The following is a 14,319-nucleotide window of genomic DNA, read 5'->3' as shown; positions in this document are numbered from 1 at the left end:
TCAGCTCAATGAGAATTATCCGTGTAATGGCCTCTATCTACAAGTATATGTTCGACTTTTAATATTTTGATAGCATTTTACAATGATTTATCTAGAAAAAGACAACAGGATTCCAGTTTCCATGCTATTGGTGCTCATACGCATTGAATATGTTATTGAATGACTTTAATACCAGGGGCGGATCCAGGAATTGCGGTTACGGGGGTGCCACTTTATGAGGCAGTGGGTCAAGCTCCTGGGTTTTACAGATTTTATGGGGTTTGAAATATTTCTCCTATTTAGTCATTTGTACTATTTTCTATCATTTTAATAAGGTGAAATTAATAAAATGACCCAAATTTTAAGGGTTTTTTGGAAAAAATTAAGTTCTCCCAATAAATTAATTCAAGAAATCAAAAGATTTTGTCATTTATTTCTCCGGGAGTGGAAGAAATTATTGCTTCTTTTATCGTTTAGTACATTTTCCGAAACAAGATACCGCGATTTACCTTAAATTTAAATCCGCCACTGAATAAGCATTGAATATGTTACTGAATGACTTTAATAAGCATTGAATATGTTATTGAATAAGTTGAATGACTCTAGCATTATCTTAACATACCAAGTTCTGTGTACTTGTTTATGGTTTTACATATCAAGTAAGACTGTTCCATTCTTGATTGATTTCGTTGTCGTGCAGTATGTTAATCAATCAATGGTTATCAATTGTTACATGGTTATTTATAACTATTTCCGCCCTCTGTGTAACACCTGAGACATGCAAGGTTTGAACCAGTTAACTTTTAACAATTCTCAAACAATTATTCCTTCCATTGACTTCATTAAGGAAACACCATAAATGCAAATACGTATTGTTGAAAAATCGTTTTTGGAAATCAGTCAACAAACAGTGGTTCTGAATCAAGAACATTCAAGGAACTGTCAACGCGTTAAAAGTTGTACCCACAGCGGGTTTCGATTTCGTTTCGCACTTTGCAGGTACCCTTCCCACAGCATGTTCGCTTTGATTGTTATGCATGATACAATGATTTAATAACTTACAAAGTGAAACGGACGATATTTTAAAATTTGGTTCGTAAATTGAATATAAAAAGTTACACAATCAAGGGTACGCGCCTTCTGTCAAGAATTTTAAAAAATCAACAGAATCAGAGAACAGATAAGTCGCACGACTTCAGTTAAGCGTTTACTTAGAACTGGTTCTCTATTCTGGTTCTCTATTCAAAATCAATATAGCTAAAACACTGGCAGGTACAAATGCAGATAGAGAAAGAACGGATTCGCCATTTGTCTTGAGTTTGATCGATTGAAATTGACAAGTTTTTGCTATAGAAATAGAGACATTTTATAAATAAATGAATTAAAAATATTTTACACAGGATATAGTCATGTGTACTTTGTATTTACATAAAATCTGACTCCCAAACTCGTGTTTGTCAACACGTTTGTCATAGCCAGGAAACCCCGCGCGGAGGTGAGATCGACACCAAGATTTCTAAAGATAACTAGTATGTCAAAAGCATTCAACATTTTGACATATGTTACTGATAAATCAATAGAGAGAGCAAGCACTATAAGAAAGAAAAGAATTGGTTCGTTATTTCATTTTTTTTTTTACCGACGCCGATAACTGATAACTGAGTCGCGTGACGTTTAAACATAAAGATGGCTTGTGCCTTGGTTTGAATGAGAAGTTTAGATGTCTCAAATGAAAGGTGAAGGTAACAAACAGTGATCAATCTTATAACTCCTATAAGCAATACAAAATAGAGAGTTGGACAAGCACGGACTCCTGGACATACCAGAGGTGGGATCAGGTGCCTAGGAGCCACCTTTGCGACAGTTTTTGAAATTTAGGTGTGTTGCTATCTTTTGCACGAATGAAATACTATCATGTATCATTAATTAAATACTTAAATATATTTCGGTACCAAAAGCGTTTCCATGCCCCTTTAAACATTTCCCAAAACATTTGAAGCCCTGGTGGAAAGCCTGTTGGTAGACCTTCATTTCGATAACTACATTGAGACGGCATTATAGCGACAGGCTTGATGCTTCATGAAATCCCTGTATACCTAACAAAGATGTTTGAAAGGTAAAATTGGTGGGATTAGCATCAAAACAGAGAATGCTGTTTGCTTGGTAAGAAGATGAAACTAATAAATGACAAGAAAGTGCCGCCATGAACCCAGGAAGCTATTGCTGAACAGCACGTGATCCCAACAAATGTCGCTGAGGTACGCTGGCTATTTAATTCTGACGATATAGTCACATGTACTACAGAACTCTCAATCATATTATAGTGCTTTCACACTATGGCGGATAAGAGAGGCGATTCCATGGTTCGTCATTCAGACTATTATAAGCCTTCCTAGTTGGACACCAGTGGGATCTACTGTCATTATTTTGCTGCAATCTTATCGCGGACGATTAATAGACAAAAAGAATTCTCACCGGTGTATGATGTTTATATCTCTTAACTGATTCGATAGGAAAGAGCTTGTTCTGCGTACTTTCAGTTTCTAAATCGAGACAGGTTACAGACAAAAAAGTTGATGTTACAGGGGTTTTCACCGCAGAGTCCCCCACGTCTGCTTCGTACTTAGATATTTGATTGAAAGTAGACATTAACGGCAAACTGACAACTCAACTTTATGACAAACGGGATGATTTCAGCTTCTTCATTGTCAACTTTCGTCATCTTTCCACATTTATGTTGCAATATTCCATTATCATTTGCATATGGTGTTTATATATCTCTCAACTGATTCGATATGCAAGAGCTTATTCTGCTTATGGTCAGTTTTTAAATGTTGTCTGACGTGTTTCATACCAATTGTTAGGCCGTTCTTTACACACTGGTTTTGAATACGGAATGCTCAGTTTGCCTGATCAAGATATAGGGCTCAGGGCGGGTGTGATCGGTCGGCAGGGGATGCTTACTCCTCCTAGACACCTGATCCCACCTCTGGTATATCCAGGGGTCCGTGTTTGCCCACCTCTCTATTTTGTATTGCTTATAGGAGTAATGAGATTGATCACTGTTCGTTATCTACACCTTTTCATCATGAGTCACTCAAACCCGGACACAGACTGTTTCATTTACTCTGTTTGCCTGATGTAGATAGAGGGTTTATCCTTGTGTCACCGACCAACAGGGGATGTTTACTCCTCCTAGAGTTTATCCTTGTGTCACCGGCCAACAGGGGATGCTTACTCCTCCTAGAGTTTATCCTATGTCACCGACCAACAGGGGATGCTTACTCCTCCTAGAGTTTATCCTATGTCACCGACCAACAGGGGATGTTTACTCCTCCTAGAGTTTATCCTGTGTCACCGACCAACAGGGGATGTTTACTCCTCCTAGAGTTTATCCTGTGTCACCGACCAACAGGGGATGCTTACTCCTCCTAGAGTTTATCCTGTGTCACCGACCAACAGGGGATGTTTACTCCTCCTAGAGTTTATCCTGTGTCACCGACCAACAGGGGATGTTTACTCCTCCTAGAGTTTATCCTGTGTCACGGACCAACAGGGGATGTTTACTCCTCCTAGAGTTTATCCTGTGTCACCGACCAACAGGGGATGTTTACTCCTCCTAGAGTTTATCCTGTGTCACCGGCCAACAGGGGATGCTTACTCTTTCCAGCCAGGCCATTGGTCCCACGTCTTGTGTATCCAGGGATCTGTGCCCTTCACTCAGTTCTGCGTTCTTTACAGAATTTATGAGATTGATCGTGATTTTCACCTTTTTCATTCATAAGTTTGTTTCATTTGTAATAATTTTAGCTGTGGTAAAGGAAACTAAACATACACAAAGTACAGTGCTCGAGTTATGAGCATGTACACCATTAAGCTTTAGCAGTTTTTATGTTGCTGTTTAAAAGTGTGAAATAAATCACCGTGTTAACCTATTACGTGATGTCTATAAATAAAATAATAATAAAGAAAAAACACGAATGCAAACTGTTTTGATCCTCGCTTTTTTAATAAATAAAGTAAAGAACCAGAGCCACGAATAGCCAAAAATGGCCCTTAGTCAGAACATGATATTATTCTCTGGGACAGAAACCAAGAATATCTATTTTTCAAATATGTTATCCTTTTCCCGATATCTTTTCATTTTTTGTAGTTATTGACCTTCAAAGTACCCATTGTTTTGACCAGATTGTTATTGACGTCGCAATTTTGCAACGTAACGTCACAATTTTACAACGTTTCATGTACTTTTACGTGAAAGTTCTCTAGGTATAAAAGTGAAACAAAAACACTATTCAGTGCAATTTAATTATGATATTGTAAATATTTAAATCTGTCTATGTTAATTCTATATTAAAACACACACCTATATAGTATACTCGTACATCTCTTTCTCCTCTCTCTGTTTGTCTCCTTCTCTCTCTTTATATTTTTTAAATTTTTATATAATTATGAAACCATTCAACAGTTTTAAAGTAATATTAATTCAGTACCTCTTTACTTAGCTTTGTTATTTAAGTATATGAAGATAAACCCAATCCCAATATTTTAACTGTATAACCATTTATTGCACATACCGATATTTTTTTTGGGGGGGGGGGGGATCTTAAAATGTACACGAAAACACGGTGGATCCAACCGTTGACCTACGAATAAGATCTATTGACCTATGTGTGTGCGTTTCAATATTACATGTAGTTTATGTTGCATATTGATCACTTCTTTTAACAATCTTTTATAAGTTTGCGGATTTTTATTTTTATTATTGTTTGGGGGTGTTATTATTATCCCGCACACATGTACATGTAATCACGCCAAAAACAGTAATATCCAGGCTTCGGACAGTGGCGTTATTTCAGACGCACTTTGCTACATGTACAACTTTGGACAGTGAGTAAACATTTTAATCCTATGTTTCACACTTTTATTTGTGTTTTGTTATATAGGGAGTTACGTTTATGATGTGTGTGTGTGGGGGGGGGGGGGGGGTAAAATATTTCCATGTATCTTTGAAAAGTTACCAATGAATGCACACCATAGGAAGTACATAGCTAAAAACTTATGTTAAAAGTACGGTGTGGTCAGATTGAGAACATGCTGAACTGAAACACTTTCCATGTTCCAAGATCTTAATGATGATCTATGAAAAGGGCGACGATAACATTCATTAATCTCATACATGCACATCCTATAAAATGCAAAATCGAAATCAGGGAAAACATGGATATACCAGAGGTGGGATCAGGTACCTAGGAGGAGTAAGCATCCCCTACGGACCGATCACAACCGCCGTGAACTCTTTCTTGATCAGGTAAATGGAGTAATCTGTAGTAAAATCAGTATGAAAAGAATGGCTAAACAACTTGTATGAACGACCCAATGGCAGACTGTATTTGCAAATGCAATCACAGTAACCAATGTAACTAATTTGCAAAATACTTACTATAATTGAGACTGTTGAAACCCCTGTAACATTACTATAACTGAGACTGTTAAAACCCCTGTAACATTACTATAACTGAGACTGTTAAAACCCCTGTAACATTACTATAACTGAGACTGTTAAAACCCCTGTAACATTACTATAACTGAGACTGTTAAAACCCCTGTAACATTACTATAATTGAGACTGTTGAAACCCCTGTAATATTAATTGAGACTGTTAAAACCCCTGTAACATTACTATAATTGAGACTGTTAAAATCCCTGTAACATTACTATAATTGAGACTGTTAAAACCCCTATAACATTACTTTAATTGAGACTGTTAAAACCCCTGTAACATTACTATAATTGAGACCGTTAAAACCCCTGTAACATTACTATAATTGAGACCGTTAAAATCCCTGTAACATTACTTTAATTGAGACTGTTAAAACCCCTGTAACATTACTATAATTGAGACTGTTGAAATCCCTGTAACATTATTTTAATTGAGACTGTTAAAATCCCTGCAACATTAATTGAGATTGTTGAAACCCCTGTAACATTACTTTAATTGAGACTGTTAAAATCCCTGCAACATTAATTGAGATTGTTGAAACCCCTGCAACATTACTTTAATTGAGACTGTTGAAATCCCTGTAATATTAATTGAGACTGTTGAAATCCCTGTAACATTGCTTTAATTGAGACTGTTAAAATGCCTGTAACATTAATTGAGATTGTTGAAACCCCTGCAACATTACTTTAATTGAGACTGTTGAAATCCCTGTAATATTAATTGAGACTGTTGAAATCCCTGTAACATTACTTTAATTGAGACTGTTAAAATGCCTATAATATTAATTGAGACTGTTGAAATGCCTGTAATATTAATTGAGACTGTTGAAATGCCTGCAATATTAATTGAGACTGTTGAAATGCCTGCAATATTAATTGAGACTGTTGAAATGCCTGCAATATTAATTGAGACTGTTGAAATGCCTGCAATATTGAGACTGTTGAAATGCCTGTAAGATTACTACGACATCAACTACTGGTATGTTACCATAGGTGAAACATATAAACACCATATGTAGGTGTTAAAGGAATTCTGCTTCATCAATATGTTATATTTGAATATTGAAAACAACTTATCCCTTTATATATTGTGATGTAGTTATATCAAATATAAATGTGTTAACACAAGGAATTAAACGAATTTTTACTCAAAACTTCGATTTAATTAAATTATATTGTAGCTCCAAAATTCCACCAGGACAAAAAAGGAATTAACCGTAAATGATCGCGAAAAACTATCGAATACTGTGAGTTATACGAGTCGATGAGGATTATTTTTATGGTGGATCTATGAAATAAATATAGTATACATTACTGCATCAGGAAGAAGGGTTGGTAAAAGCAGAATTTTAAAGCTATTCTAAATCAAAGTTTTGAGTAAAAATTAGTTTGATAAAAGAAATGCCACATTGAAATGAAATCATTTTTGCTCTCTCTCTCTCTCTCTCTCTCTCTCTCTCTCTCTCTCTCTCTCTCTCTCTTAAATCAATTTCTTTAAGGAGGAGTGACACTATTATAAGTGTATAAGTGAAAATCTCTTATTGTCTAAATCATCTCTAGATATTAATCTGCGTTGACAACGACCTTATTAAGGTATTCAATGTATAACAAAAGGAGATTGAACAATTTTGGATGACTTAAATCAAGATAAATGTTTATTGTTAAATAATGATGAAAATGAAATAATTCAAATTCATATAACTTGTAAATGATTAGAAGCCAACCTTTTTGCACTTGAACTTTATTGTAAGAGTTACCCACCCTTGTCTGAATGATTAATTTCATTTCATATCTTTATAAACAGAAGTTCTATGTATTTCTTTTCCCGAGAGATTTTTATGAAAATACAATTTCTTGTAAAAGTCATTTTAATAAAACATGCTTTTTCCATTGATTTGTATGTAAAATTGAAGGTGAAATAAATTATGATGAAATAAAAAAAATTGTAAATTCCTATGGTTGGTTATTTTCTTTTGATAAACCCTTTAGACTGATAGCATGGTTACCAAAATCATACCATTCATTTATTAGAAATGAAATATAGAATACCTTAGATAATAATTACTCAAGTACTGCATGACAAATGAAAACTTTAAATCAATTATATATATGTATACATGTATATATATAATATATATATATATGTATATGCATATATATATATATATATATATATATATATATATATATATATATATATATATACAAAGTTTGAATGAAATTATCTTAATTTTTATTGAATTTTAAGCGAGTTATCTGTAGCATGCATAAATCAATAGTGAGCTCTCTCTAACAAAGAAGGGCACGTGGATTTTGTATATTTATAAACATCTACGTATTGAACAGTTTTGAGTACACTAACCCGGTTATTTATTTTGATAAATATTTGAACATTATACAATTATGCATTATCATCGTTTCAATGTGTACAAACTTTGGAGTTTTGAACGAGTGGGGTGATCTCTCTTTGTGATAACAAGTATTCTATCAGGTCGAAGGAGAGATAATTACAAATTCTGTCACGTGACTTTGATTATTTTGAACACAAAGTCATGCAACTATAAAATGGGGTCTAATTTATATACGTATGTACGTATTTCAATGTTCCTTGACATCGGACATAGATGTAGTTTGCTTTTTATCATTTTATCATTTAATTGAAGTATTCAATGTCTATTGAAAACTGTTAAGCAATCTACAAAATGAAAGTATTATCAGGCCAGGTCAACATTATTAATATACCTACAATGTGTATCGATTTGTATGTATTCTTGTTTCTTTCTTAATCTTAATCACCAAGTTTATGATTGTATGGAAAATGTGAAGTATTTACATACTAGCTGAACCCCTTTCCGACATCCGGAAACATATCCTACATGTATATAGATTTCATTCATACAGCTATCTAGATTCTACGTCATCCATCCTTTTTTATTTTTAAATACAGATCCTAAAACTATACATACTTACTGAATATAAAATTTAAAAACTGAAAGATTTGTTTCTTACTGCACGTATTATATAAACTCGCGATCTGCAGAACCAACTCACTGGCGTGGCCACCACATGTACATATAAAGTTAGGTATGTATCAATACACTTTTGTGTCTTCTTTCATATCTTTGAGTGATTGGTCTCATGGCGAGTGTGGCCGGTCAACAGGGGGTTCTTACTCTTTCTAGGCACCTGATCTCACTTCTGGTACAAGTATGTCCAGGGGTCCGTTTTTACCCTACTCATAATTTTGTGTATTCTTTATAGGAGTTATGAGATTGATCATTGTTCGTTATCTTCACCTATATAGGAGTTATGAGATTGATCACTGTTCGTTATCTTCACCTTTATAGGAATTATGAGATTGGTTACAATCTAATTAAAATCCGACTTGTTAGATCCGCGCCGTATACTCTGCATAAGTACTATTGTAGCGATTGTGAGCGAATCTTAGGATCAGATTTTAATTAGATTGAGATTGATCACTGTTCGTTATCTTCACCTTTATAGGAGTAATGAGATTGATCACTGTTCGTTATCTTCACCTTTATAGGAGTAATGAAATTGATCACTGTTCGTTATATTCACCTTTTCTTTGAATATCAATTATTAAAGACGCAGAAGACAGTGTATATCTACGAGAAAATGTTCCGTAACTTTGAATGTTTCTCCATCCTATTTACAAACTGCATGAATGAAATAAAGAACTGCGAACAATAGTATTTTTTCGCCGCCTACCTTATGATCAATTTTTAAAAGTTTACTTTTAAATGATTTTTTTTATGTCAATATAGATATTTATATGAATTTCCATAAAAGTGTTTTGTTTGTAAAACAAAGAGAGATAGCTCAATGATTTGGGTTTAAATCGAGTATTTTACACAGGGGCAAAGCCCGTTTTGGGCCAGAGTTCGGGCTCGAACGGGCGTAGCCCCTTGATATTTCACTATAGGAATCAATGGATAACGGAAAATATTTTTAAAGCACCCCCCCCCCCCCCCTGTGAAACAGGTATCATAAATTGTCATTTCGCAAATTTATACCAAAACTGTTGTTGTTTCACGGGGGAGGGGGGGGGGGATCTGTTTACAGACGAAAACACAGCGAAAATATTCACTTTGATATCAATTGCAAATGAAGATAAAGTATGAGAAATGAGGATCAACCATTTTTTACTCAATAATATAAAGTAATTTAACACATTGAATGGTTATTTATAGCTATCAATAATTTTTAAAAAATACATATGACGTTTTAAAACCCGTTTTCAAAGAATATTTTTTTTCTACCCCTACTCAAAAGGAGTTGAAATTAAGAGCATTTAATTAATCAACATTGGTATTAAAGTTGATAATCAATTAGTAATGGATTCTACCTTGCATTTAAAAAAAAAACATCATTAGCAAGATTGCAAAGCTTTTTAAGATATACGAGTTGAAAATGTAGGCGGGAATCCAGAGTTAGCGTGGGTAGTTCTTTCAATCTTATCCCTTATCAAAGAAGTGGAAATATCAATTTTGATCGGACCCTTAGATTAATTCTGCGACATCACAAATGCAGCAATGAAAAGGTGAAGATAACGAACACTGATCAATCTCAAAAACTCGCAAAATGAATGAAATTAAGAGTGGGGCCATTGGACTTGCCGGAAGTGTCAGTAAAGTGATGTTGTTGTCATACATGTTTACAACTTAAGCATCAAACTGGCTATTTGTCATTTCATTTTACAGTATTTACATTCATTGTGTGTTTTCCGCTTAATCTCTATTGAAATCCATTGCTTGTCATTTACAACTAAGAAGGCACATTTTGTTTCAATCTCGTTACATTCAGGTTTTTTTTAATGTCGTCTGTCCACATATGGATATATACATTCCACGAACTCCGCGACCTACTTCGCCGCAATGTTGAAATTGTTAGGAAATATGCTTTCTAGTGTAATCCTTACATTTTATTTGAATCTAGAATGACAGTGAACGCATACTTACATTATATGATGATTTCTGTTATGCGTTTAGAGTTTGTCCGTACTATTTTCTTTATAATTACACAGTACATGTCGGATCCAGGAATTGCGGTTAGTAGAATAGAATAGAATATTTATTCAACCAATTTGGGCCCCCAGAGGAGCATAATGATGTACATTGACAAAGTCCAAAATCACAGAAGCACATGACATTAAAGGAAAACAAAGACAATTGCACTGCATGATGAACAGAGAGTTAGCCATCACATTTATCAATGCATAATAAACACACAAAACACATATTCATATAGCACAAACATAGTTACTATGTTGCAGTAATCAACTTGCATCTTATACATGCACATAACTATATTGCACATGTATGTTGTTTTCTTGTATTGAAATTTACAATTAAATATTGGCATGATAAAACAGCAAACTCAGGATCTTCATTTGACATAATCCATGTAAACAGATCAGTATTGTTAAGCAGTACTAGGTTTGGAATTTGGTTAGTGGGATGCAACTTTATGAGGCAGGGGGTCTGGGGGCCTGGCTGCCTTGAGGCCCCCAGTGAATCCAGGGCAAAGCCCTGGTGGGGACCCAGGGGGCGAAGCCCCCGGAAGCTCGCCTATGTACAGTCAGACAGTGTTGCTTTACAGTTTCATGATTATTAGTGAAATAGCTCTCAAAGATACTTACCTAAGTGTAAGAACAAGGTTTATTTAAGAATAAAAACACCAATGCAGGTGTTCTCCAAGGATCTACTTTAAAGCCTTTTTTATTATACCCCCGGAATCAAAGGGATATACAGTTTTGACCTGCCTATCTGTATGTTACCAAAACAAACTTAACCTTCGTCATATCTTTTACATCATAAACGGTAGCTAGACCTTTCATATTTGGTATGTTTATCATTGATCTAATGACCTTAACATTGACCTTTAACTTATTTTCAGAAAATTCGAATATAAACCATGGTTATTTTTCAAATCGTAACAGGTACTGTTTTTATATTAGGCATATGCATTTCTTGTGAGAAAAAATTTCCAACAATACCAGATTTGTTGACCCTGTGACCTCCACTATTGACGTAGTTTTTTGGAAATTAGAAAAACTTTAACTTTACTCATATCTTTTACAACATAAAAGGTACAACTTTCATATTTGGCACGTGTATTCCTTGTGGCAAGACCTTTCCATTGGTACCAAAATCCTTGACTTGATGACCTTTACATTGACATTTGACATACTTTTAGAAAATTAAAATCAGCCATATATCTTAAACCGTAAGGCACTGCTTTTATATTTAGCATGTCCATTTCTTGTGAGAAGACCCTTCCATTGGTACCAAATTTTTTGCCCTTGTGATCTTGAAATTGACTTCTGACCAACTTTGAGAATTATTCATTAGAATGAGTTCCACTGTCTTGTAATCCGGGGGCATCAGTGTTTCACAAAAACATTTTGTTTTTAATTTATGTTAATGATGTTGCAGAAGATAAACATCTGTATATAGATTATATGATGTTGATAATGTGAATAATTAGATTACTGTAACAGCCTGGTTATAATGCAATACTGAAACCAGTCGAATAATGGGTCACTTACAGATTGCTTCAAATTAATCTGTTTAAAACAAAGGTTTATTCTTCACAAATAAATTTTAGAAGCAAATATGTGATACAGTGGAATGTAATATTATCTAAAATGTAATTTAATAAACATTTATTGTATGAATTCTTTTTGTAAATACTAAATTGTCTATCATGATTACCTGATCTTTAGTTCATTTGTCTGTAAACATTTAGCCTGAGTAATTAGCATGATCATTATTGACAGTTTTAGTGCTTAGATAGTTAAATTTAGAAATCAGTGCTCTATATCTGCACATTGGCTTTTTGTGGTCGTGTATGTAATTTTTAGCCATGTGCTATTTTTGGTCATGTATAATTTTGGTAATGTGTTATTTTTGGTTGGGAAATTCTTCGTCCACTTGTGGACTGGTCACCATTGCTGAATTTGTGTTATCTGATAAAACGTGAAGGAAGCATCATGATGACATCTACACTTTCATTTTAAACACTTGTCACTGCTGCCGTGTTCAAGACCACAGTTAAACAATTTATGACTATAATCACGTGTGACAGCTGTCTAGAATCACGTGTTACAGCAGTCTATAATCACGTGTTACAGCAGTCTATAATCACGTGTTACAGTTGTCTATAATCACGTGTTACAGCTGTCTAGAATCACGTGTTACAGCTGTCTAGAATCACGTGTTACAGCTGTCTATACTCACGTGTTACAGATGTCTATAATTACGTGTTACAGATGTCTGTAATCACGTGTTACAGATGTCTAGAATCACGTGTTACAGCTGTCTAGAATCACGTGTTACAGATGTCTAGAATCACGTGTTAGAGATGTCTAGAATCACGTGTTACAGATGTCTAGAATCACGTGTTACAGATGTCTATAATTACGTGTTACAGATGTCTGTAATCACGTGTTACAGATGTCTATAATCACGTGTTACAGCTGTCTAGAATCACGTGTTACAGATGTCTAGAATCACGTGTTACAGATGTCTAGAATCACGTGTTACAGATGTCTATAATTACGTGTTACAGATGTCTGTAATCACGTGTTACAGCTGTCTATAATCACGTGTTACAGCTGTCTAGAATCACGTGTTACAGCTGTCTAGAATCACGTGTTACAGATGTTTATGATCACTTGTTACAGATGTCTAGAATCACGTGTTATACAGAGAATGGTATTCTTGTTGGTTTTTAAAAAAATCCATTTGTCTGTGGATTGCTTTAGTACAAACATTGAAGTGTTGTCATTTGCAAACTGCTGGATTGATCTAGCAACTCGTGTAACCTGTCTATATTAACGTCTTCGTCAGAGATGTCACGTATTGAGGACACCATGGTGTTTAGTATTTTTCTTGCTTTTGTGATGAGTTTTCTTTTGCATATCCATATTGGATTCTGTAAACTAATTTGCATACAAAATTTAATTCTGTTAAGCAAAATTTACTTTTTGACACAAAATTGAATTTTAGTGTTCAATTTTCACTTTTGTCTAACAAAACTCAGTTTTGTTGACACAAAATGGGTACAGCATCGCTAGTCTCATTTGGCGTCTCGAAATCAACATTTTGTGAACAAATTCAATTTTGTCTCACAAAATTGACTTTTGAAATCTAATTTGCAAATTAGGTAACAAAAGTAAATTTTGTATGCAAAAAGTTTTATTTTTGAATACCCAATTGACAAAAATGAATTTTGTCAAAGACAAAAATGATTTCTGTCCACTGAGTGAACGATAATTTTGTATAACAAAGTTTAATTTTGTCATTACAAAAATGAAGTTATCATAAAAAGAAGTGTGTATAACATATTTTTGTAAGACAAAAATGATTTTGTTATAATATGATTCAATTTTGAGTACACAAATTTGATTTTTATTACAAAAAGATCAAGTCCCGATTGGAGCCCTGTATTGCTTTGGAAGGGCCCATCTAAATAGCTGTCCCGTGTACATTGTGGTCTAGAGCCATTTTACAATCTTGTAGAAGTTTTTTTTATCAGTAGTGTGGTTTGACATCTATGGCCACAATGCATTGGTTGAATTACTAGTAAAATTCTTAGAACAGAGTCTGAAAACCTTTTTAGATCAGGTGCCTAGGAGTAAGCATCCCCCGTTGACCGATCACACCCATCGTGAGCTCTACATATGGATTAGGTAGACGGTGTAATCCCTTGTCAAAACCAGTATGTAAAGAACGGTTTAAGAAATTGCATGAAACTCGTCAGACAGCATTCCATCTAACGAGAGGTTGTATTTGCAAATAAGGTCGTTATAAC

This window comes from Ostrea edulis, chromosome 5 (assembly GCF_947568905.1).
Source record: "Ostrea edulis chromosome 5, xbOstEdul1.1, whole genome shotgun sequence".
NCBI classification, from domain to species: Eukaryota; Metazoa; Mollusca; class Bivalvia; order Ostreida; family Ostreidae; genus Ostrea; species Ostrea edulis.
Note: the sequence above shows the minus strand (reverse complement) of the source record.